This window comes from Acipenser ruthenus, chromosome 42 (genome assembly GCF_902713425.1).
Source record: "Acipenser ruthenus chromosome 42, fAciRut3.2 maternal haplotype, whole genome shotgun sequence".
NCBI classification, from domain to species: Eukaryota; Metazoa; Chordata; class Actinopteri; order Acipenseriformes; family Acipenseridae; genus Acipenser; species Acipenser ruthenus.
Window position 1 is genome coordinate 1,650,001 of NC_081230.1, and position 10,213 is coordinate 1,660,213.

A 10,213-nucleotide genomic window follows, 5' to 3' on the forward strand; every position below is an offset into this window, starting at 1 on the left:
GTTGAATCTGCTCTTCTTAGGGTCGGTATTATTGTCATTGCTTGCGTCCCGGCTCCTCTTTCTTTACACATTAAGCGCTGCCTGCGCGTGTTCGGTCTTGTCAGTGAACAGTCTGTTGATTGACAGGTTTGAAGGTTGTACTCACGCGATCTCTTTGGCTGTGTGAAAGGGTGATGATGTTATTACACCCGCATGGATTGTGTGATTTCATGCTGTGTGAAAGGGTGATGACGTTATTACACTCGCATGGATTGTGTGATTTCATGCTGTGTGAAAGGGTGATGATGTTATTACACCCGCATGGATTGTGAGATTTCATGCTGTGTGAAAGGGTGATGACGTTATTACACCCGCATGGATTGTGTGATTTCATGCTGTGTGAAAGGGTGATGATGTTATTACACCCGCATGGATTGTGTGATTTCATGCTGTGTGAAAGGGTGATGATGTTATTACACCCGCATGGATTGTGTGATTTCATGCTGTGTGAAAGGGTGATGACGTTATTACACCCGCATGGATTGTGAGATTTCATGCTGTGTGAAAGGGTGATGACGTTATTACACCCGCATGGATTGTGTGATTTCATGCTGTGTGAAAGGGTGATGATGTTATTACACCCGCATGGATTGTGTGATTTCATGCTGTGTGAAAGGGTGATGATGTTATTACACCCGCATGGATTGTGTGATTTCATGCTGTGTGAAAGGGTGATGACGTTATTACACCCGCATGGATTGTGAGATTTCATGCTGTGTGAAAGGGTGATGACGTTATTACACCCGCATGGATTGTGTGATTTCATGCTGTGTGAAAGGGTGATGATGTTATTACACCCGCATGGATTGTGTGATTTCATGCTGTGTGAAAGGGTGATGATGTTATTACACCCGCATGGATTGTGTGATTTCATGCTGTGTGAAAGGGTGATGACGTTATTACACCCGCATGGATTGTGTGATTTCATGCTGTGTGAAAGGGTGATGATGTTATTACACCCGCATGGATTGTGTGATTTCATGCTGTGTGAAAGGGTGATGATGTTATTACACCCGCATGGATTGTGTGATTTCATGCTGTGTGAAAGGGTGATGACGTTATTACACCCGCATGGATTGTGAGATTTCATGCTGTGTGAAAGGGTGATGACGTTATTACACCCGCATGGATTGTGTGATTTCATGCTGTGTGAAAGGGTGATGATGTTATTACACCCGCATGGATTGTGTGATTTCATGCTGTGTGAAAGGGTGATGATGTTATTACACCCGCATGGATTGTGTGATTTCATGCTGTGTGAAAGGGTTATGATGTTATTACACCCGCATGGATTGTGTGATTTCATGCTGTGTGAAAGGGTGATGATGTTATTACACCCGCATGGATTGTGTGATTTCATGCTGTGTGAAAGGGTGATGATGTCATTACACCCGCATGGATTGTGTGATTTCATGCTGTGTGAAAGGGTTATGATGTTATTACACCCGCATGGATTGTGTGATTTCATGCTGTGTGAAAGGGTGATGATGTTATTACACCCGCATGGATTGTGTGATTTCATGCTGTGTGAAAGGGTGATGACGTTATTACACCCGCATGGATTGTGTGATTTCATGCTGTATTAAAGGGTATTTTACACACTCATTAAAACGTTTCAGAGACGGCACAGTAGCTGCATTTCTGTGTGAAAATTTAATAATCAATTAAGAGCAGCAGGCAGCAAATTACTTATGCTGCATTCATGTAGCTAGTGCTACAACAAACACACATACACACACACTGAGACACACACAATGAGAGACACACACAAACACTAAGACACACACACACACAAAGACACACACTGACACACACACAGTTATTGACCCGCAAACACACGCACACACAGGTACTGACACGCACACACACACACACACACACACAGTAGTAACACACAAACACAGGTACTGACAGACACACGCACTGACACGCACACACACACACACAGGTACTGACACACACGCACACACACTTATGCTATGCACTTATGTTATGCTAATTGGTAAATATGCAAATGTAAACATTACAAGAGCCAACCAAATCGCGTGAAAGCACAAAGTAGGCGGAGCTCATTTGTATACAAACTCCAGATTAGCTGCCAGTTAAATATTTAGCAAAATGTTAAATATAGCTAAGAGATTTAAGATTTATTTAAATATTTAGCTAACTGTTAAATCTTGTTAAGAGATTTAAGATTTATTTAAATATTTAGGTAAATGTTAAATCTAGCTAAGATTTAAGATTTATTTAAATATTTAGCTAACTGTTAAATCTTGTAACTAGATTTCTAAATGATATCTGAATGCACACATTTATAAAAAGCTGTATTTATTTTCTCCTCATTTCTGGCAGCCCATACTAACGGCGCTCGGAACTTTGGCATTTTTAAATCCTAACGGTCTCTGCTCAGCGGAGTGGAATGTTCAGGAGCCGGTTGCCTAGCAGCGTCTCCGCCTCCTTCTCTGCCCCGCCCCCTCTCTCCCTCTCTCGTTGCTCCAGCTAGGAGTTCACATTCAGCTTCCTTAGATTATATAGCGCCATTCTTTACTAACTTTTACAAATGAGCTTATTGGAGGCTTCGTGTTTTTAAGATGGTTCAGGTGCAGTCCGGGCAGACTGACTGGAGCATCATTACAGTATACCGCACTGCGCTCGGCTTTGTGTGGAGGCTGATACACAAAATAATGAACGACTGGTAAAGAAATCACATGGATTGCTTTTTAATGCTAAATGTGTATCTGGTATTCTAAGTATTACCTAAAATTAATAACTCAGCTATATTCATATTCAGAATGTGATACAGTATTAAGACAGGGTCCAGTATTAGAAATAAATAAACACGCTTTAAGAGAAACAGCAGTGATGTTTATTGCTCATTCCCATCCATTCTCTAGATGTTTCTACATTGTGGTTGCAATCCACAGGGACAAGGGACTCAACGATTTTAAATAAAAAAACTAGAGCCCACAATTAACCAATATAGAAAGGAAGAGGGGAGAAATGTATTGCCTGTGTGCAGTACCTTCCACTTTCCTCTATTAAATGTCATTTGCCATGTGTCTGCCCAGTTCTGAATGCTGTCTAGATCATTTTGAATGACCTTTGCTGCTGCAACAGTGTTTGCCACTCCGATTTTTGTGTCGTCTACAAATTTAACAAGTTTGCTTACTATACCAGAATCTAAATCATTAATGTAGATTACGAATAGCAGAGGACCTAATACTGATTCCAATGTGCATTATAAATATCATATGGGAGATACTGAAATTGAAGAAGGAATCTATGAAAAAGACCTAGGAGTTTATGTTGACTCAGAAATGTCTTCATCTAGACAATGTGGGGAAGCTATAAAAAAAGGCCAATAAGATGCTCGGATATATTGTGAGAAGTGTTGAATTTAAATCAAGGGAAGTAATGTTAAAACTTTACAATGCATTAGTAAGACCTCACCTAGAATATTGTGTTCAGTTCTGGTCACCTCGTTACAAAAAGGATATTGCTGCTCTAGAAAGAGTGCAAAGAAGAGCAACCAGAATTATCCCGGGTTTAAAAGGCATGTCGTACGCAGACAGGCTAAAATAATTGAATCTATTCAGTCTTGAACAAAGAAGATTACGTGGTGATCTGATTCAAGCATTCAAAATCCTAAAAGGTATTGACAATGTCAACCCAGGGGACTTTTTCAACCTGAGAAAAGAAACAAGGACCAGGGGTCACAAATGGAGATTAGATAAAGGGGCATTCAGAACAGAAAATAGGAGGCACTTTTTTACACAGAGAATTGTGAGGGTCTGGAACCAACTCCCCAGTAATGTTGTTGAAGCTGACACCCTGGGATCCTTCAAGAAGCTGCTTGATGAGATTCTGGCATCAATAAGCAACTAACAACCAAACGAGCAAGATGGACTGAATAGGGCTTCCTCTCGTTTGTAAACTTTCTTATGGAGACAGGCTGAACACAGCTCTCGCTATTCCTTATACAATGCTGCCATCGTGTGGACATTTACTAGAATTGTTTGTTCCTATCTATCTATCTATGTATCTCAGCTCAGTTGACCTTTGAAATGACTCGTATTCACCTTAACCCCTGTGCAAAAATAGACATTTCAGATACATTCTTAAAATACAGCAAAAACAATATTTACAGGATAGCCAGGAGAGTGCTGTGTGTATAAATAATAAAGTTTTCTGTAATTGCTCTTATTTGAAATCATTCTCATGTATTTATCATGCCTGTTCTTACTGGACTCATATCAGCAAAAAGTTACTATCAGGTTTAGCTGCTCTTAGTCGAATTCGCTCTTATAATTTACTGTGTGCTTTATTATTTTGCTCTTACTTGAATTGATCTTATTGTACTTTCATATCAGCTCTTATCTGTATTATAATATTCTGTAATGTGATGTTTTATAATGTGATACTTTGTACTGTGATAACTTGTAACAATTGTAAGCAGCCCTGGATGTCTGCTAAGAAATAAATAATAATAACAGTAACAATGTCATTGTGAATTTCATTACCTGTACTACCCATTGTAAACAGCAGAGGGCACCAGCAACCTCTTGACACTGAGCTGTGCTCTGATAAAAAAAAAATAATAATTATAATAAACCAACAGCTCTAATAAATGGCCACACGATGGCAGCATTGGATAAGGAATAGCGAGAGCTGCGTTCTGCTTTTAGTCGGACTTGCTCTTGTTTATAGTTTACTGTGTGCTTTATTATTTTGCTCTTACTTTAATTGATTTTATATTTTCATATCTGTATTATGATATTTTTTAATGTGTTACTTTGTACTGAGAGAACTTGTAACAATTGCAAGTCACCCTGGATAACGGAGTCTGGAAAAGGAAGTCTGTAAGAAATAAATACGACTGCTACACAACGGTCAAGGGTCAAGTCTGGAAACAGCCACCCTGATTGAACTGATGAGGATGAGAAGGATGATATACATGTACTGTATATATATATATATATATATATATATATATATATATATATATATATATATATATATATATATATATATATCCATGAAACTTGTACTTTTTATATAGGTATATAAATGTCAATTGCTGTGGATAAACGCATCAGCGAAATCAATTAATATGACATGTAGTTTTCCAGCTTGCTATTTATTAATTTATTTATACATTTATAATATAAACATGTATCCATTTCTATATTTATTTCTTTAACAATATTTAATTTTAAATGTATTTTTCCTCTATGCATTTATTTAAATCATTTATTTGTTTCTACGAAATAAATGATTCCTTTATTTAGTTTTAATTAAACGAGGAACCACAATTTATCAGAGATCAAGCCCAAGTTAGGAGAAGCAATAAGGCCAATCTTGTCAAGCGTCAAGCAAATAGGCACACTTGGAAAGGTGCTGGGGCCCAAGATTCACACAATTCTTGCTTCTAACTTGGCGCCTTTTTTTGATCGCTTCGCTCCACTTTATCGCTCCATTTGAAATGCTCTTTGTATGACTTGAAGTGACTGAGACACACACACACACTGAGAGACACACAGAGACACACACACATTGAGACTGAGACAGACAAAGACACACACACTGAGACACATACGCACTGAGACGCACACACACACACTGAGACACACACACACACTGAGACGCACTCTGAGACGCACTCTGAGACATACACACACACTGAGACGCACTCTGAGACACACACACACACTGAGACATACACACACACTGAGACGCACTCTGAGACACACACACTGAGACACACACACACTCACACTGAGACACACACAGCAACTAAGACAAACACACACACTGAGACACACACACACTGAGAAACACAGAGACACACACATACACACACACACACACAGGTACTGACACGCACACACACAGGAACTCACTCACACACACACACAAAAGATACGGACACACACAGGTGCTGACACAAACACTGACACACTGAGACACACACACACACACACACACACACACACAGAGGTACTGACACGCACACACTGACACACACACACTTATGCTATGCACTTATTTTATGCTAATTGATAAACATGCAAACTTCAACATTACAAGAGCCAATCAAATCGCGTGAAACGCTCATTTGCATACAAACTCCAGAGTTTGCTGCTAGTTAAATATTTAACTAAATGTTAAATCTAGCTAAGAGATTTAAGATTTATTTAAATATTTAGGTAAATGTTAAATCTAGTTAAGAGATTTAAAATTTATTTAAATATTAAGCTAACTGTTAAATGTTGTAACTAGATTTCTAAATGATATCTGAATGCACACATTTATAAAAAGCTGTATTTATTTTCTCCTCATTTCTGGCAGCCCATACTAACGGCGCTCGGAACTTTGGCATTTTTAAATCCTAACGGTCTCTGCTCAGCGGAGTGGAATGTTCAGGAGCCGGTTGCCTAGCAGCGTCTCCGCCTCCTTCTCTGCCCCGCCCCCTCTCTCCCTCTCTCGTTGCTCCAGCTAGGAGTTCACATTCAGCTTCCTTAGATTATATAGCGCCATTCTTTACTAACTTTTACAAATGAGCTTATTGGAGGCTTCGTGTTTTTAAGATGGTTCAGGTGCAGTCCGGGCAGATTGCCTGGAGCATCATTACAGTATACCGCACTGCGCTCGGCTTTGTGTGGAGGCTGATACACAAAATAATGAACGACTGGTAAAGAAATCACATGGATTGCTTTTTAATGCTAAATATGTTTCTGGTATTCTAAGTATTACCTACAATTAATAACTCAGCTATATTCATATTCAGAATGTGATACAGTATTAAGACAGGGTCCAGTATTAGAAATAAATAAACACGCTTTAAGAGAAACAGCAGTGATGTTTATTGCCCATTCCCATCCATTCTCTAGATGTTTCTACATTGTGGTTGCAATCCACAGGGACTCAGTAATGTTAAATAAAATAACTGGAGCCCACAATTAACCAATATAGAAAGGAAGGGGGGAGAAATGTATTGCCTGCGTGCAGTACCTTCCACTTTCCTCTATTAAATGTCATTTGCCATGTGTCTGCCCAGTTCTGAATGCTGTCGAGATCATTTTGAATGACCTTTGCTGCTGCAACAGTGTTTGCCACTCCTCCTATTTTTGTGTCACTTGTTATTGATTTATTTATATAAATGTGTGTTTTGTTGTTCAGCTCTTTATTATTATTTCTGATCTCGAGTGTGGTTTGATGGATTTGCTTCACTGGACCCCCCTAAACTACTTTCTCTCTTTCCTCTATGGAACTATACGAGCGAAACTCCGATTGGCTGAAGGACTGTCTGCCCAATGCACGCCCCCCCCCCCCCCCTGTTGCTTAGCAACCGCGTCTCCCGTTCCACGGCTCTGCTTGCCAGCGGCTCGCTGCTTGATCTCCCCGCCCTGCCAATCATCTACTGCCTTTATAAATGCGGAGGAATATTGTGAGAGGGAGAGCCGGACTTGTGAAGGAGATTCCGCGCTGCAGACTGGAGCTGGAACGCGGAGAGACTTTATAACTTCGTGTCGCACACCAGGAAGGCTGTGTCTGACCGGGAGGGGATCATTTCCAACACGGGGTGCAGCGTGCTGGGGTTCCCCGGTCAGGGAGCCTGTTAGTTTATTGTTAACGTTGTGTGGTTTATTTGATAGCTGTCCCGCTCCTGCAGCAAGGAGTCCTCTGGTTTATTTGTTATATTTTATTTTATTCTGGCGTGCACGCAGCTGTTTTATATATTCATTTTAAATAGATTGGGGGGAATTGGTACCGTGTACTTTATAAATGTAATGTAGTTTGTAACGAGACCATTCAACTGCTGACGTTGTTGTCTACTTTGTATGTATCACAAAAAGAACAGAATTGCTGATCTGGTTAATTAACTTTACTATAAGAAACTGATAGATCCAAGTACTTGATATAAACTGCAATAATATAATCTGTGGTAATTAGTTTAATTAACTGCACTATATGAAACTGATAGATTTAGAGTCTGTTTTATTGTATTATCCTTATATATATATATATATATATATATATATATATATATATATATATATATATATATAAAATCTACTAGACAATTGTTAGACTGTGAAGTGAAGGTGGCATTGTCATATGGTTTACATTAGTGTTAATGTGCTTGAGATTTTAAAAACAATTACTAATAAAAACTTGTAAAGATTATTTTTGGTATATGATTGCTTGGTTTCTCCTGGATAAAACAGTTTGTGCGGAACCAACCACTCGACGTCCTTGTCCTCAATAAACACAAGGTGCCGTAGTCAAATTATTAACATAAATGTAGCTATATGTATATAAAGACCTGCTACACAAGCAACCAACCGTTTGCTAAACTATTTAAGGACCAAGCGGTTTTTTGGCTGTATTTGACTCTCTTCCTATAACAATGCACTAAAAATCAATTTGTTACAGTCTCATCTTGGAATGGGTGTCCTTGTTTTCAGAACACTCTGGGGAACGTTATAGCTTCTCTTAAATAATCTGTCAAAGCCGTCTGGCAAGGCAAGCTGTGGTTTTCAATTTGAAATTTCAGTATGATGTGGTGTTGACACAATCCCGGTCCTTAAAGGGTTAAGAGCCAAACACACTGACCAATTGCGCCACAGGAATTTTCTGCGGGATACGAGGAAAAAAATCACGCGCCTTGACAGGTTGCATTCCTGAAACTGACAGCTCGGCACCGTTGGTTGTTCTTGATAGGAAATGGTGTTGTTGGAGTCGGGGTATAGCTCAGCGGTAGAGCATTTGACTGCTGATCAAGAGATCCCCGGTTCAAATCCAAATACCCCCATTTTTATTTAAATTAAAATACAATTTGCATTATAGAATTTTTGCAAAGGTACAAACAAGTAACAAATAGTGTTTTAAAGACAGCAACAAGGTACGGACGAGGATTGAACCCGTGATCTTCGGTTTACGAGACCGACGCCTTACCACTTGGCCACCGCACCCTTCATGACTGCAAATGAAATCGGATGCTTGGACTCTATTGAGAAGGCTGCCCGGAAAGACAATGCCTGGAAACCAACCTTACAGTTAACAGCTGAATGCCAAGGATGGGCAAAATAGTCTCGGAAACTCTTTAAATAGAAAACATTGGTCTCCATATTTATTTAAAATACAAATAGAAAATAGGTTGCCAGACATGTATTTTAAATAGAAATGAGTAAATACTATTTTGCAAATAGTATTTTTTTTAAAACACTTGACATCATCATCTACCAGCTGTAGTATACACCCATTTTTTATTTATTGTTTTCATAATAATGAACTGAAAGTTTCAGTACTGCCTCAGTCAACAAGCCTGTCAGTAACTGTATTTTGATCCAAAAGAACTGGTACTTCTATAGCAATAATTACAGTAGTTTTAGGCTGTCTTTGAAAATGAATTAATCTAGAGTTAAGAATCGTACATCTTTTACCAGAAACATTTTGTTTTACATTAAATGGATTTCATATTAGAGTGAAGCTATGGTCGCATTGCTGAGTAAGGAATGACCATAAAACAAGGCACATGCTAATTCTGAGGACACACTCGTTTTCGGTGTTAACCCTATTATTTGCAGCAGCAGCGATGCAATTTTAAAGCTTTTCACCATTTTTCAACTTTTTTTTTTAATTAATACAAAAATGCAGTTTCTGCTCAATTTGTAATAAAGCAGTACTTGTTATATGATCCTGATAGTAATCGTAATATAATCAGAGCCTTCTGAGGACACAGACGCCGTTACCCACAGTGACTTACAATCATAAACAAAAATACATTTCAAGAATCACAGTACAAGTATTCATACATATAAGAGCAAGATAAAATACGACTTCAGTTCTAAAAAGTACAAGTATATGACAAAATACGATTCAATAATCAGAGCAGATAACAGTGTGAGTGATAGTTACATCAGGATATGATTAAATGCAAAATACTACAGATTGAATAACACTTGTGCAGATTACAGTAAAGTAAATGCAGTAAAATAGGGAGCAGATAAGAGCAAGTAAAGCACATTAAGGAAGAGTGATAAAGTGTCCAGAGGGAAAATAGGAGTTCTACAGGTGCGTCTTGAGGAGGTGCCGGAAGGTGGTCAGGGACTGGGCAGTCCTGACATACAGGAGTGTAGCTATTGATTTTCTTTTATGTTCAAAAGACTTG

General features: G+C 38.8%; 1 non-coding gene across 1 annotated transcript; it reads right to left on the reverse strand.

Moving 5' to 3' along the window:
- Nucleotides 1-8,942: 8,942 nt before the first annotated feature.
- Nucleotides 8,943-9,014, reverse strand: trnat-cgu (transfer RNA threonine (anticodon CGU)). The gene has a single exon. It is a non-coding gene; the product is annotated as a tRNA-Thr (tRNA).
- Nucleotides 9,015-10,213: the final 1,199 nt, after the last annotated feature.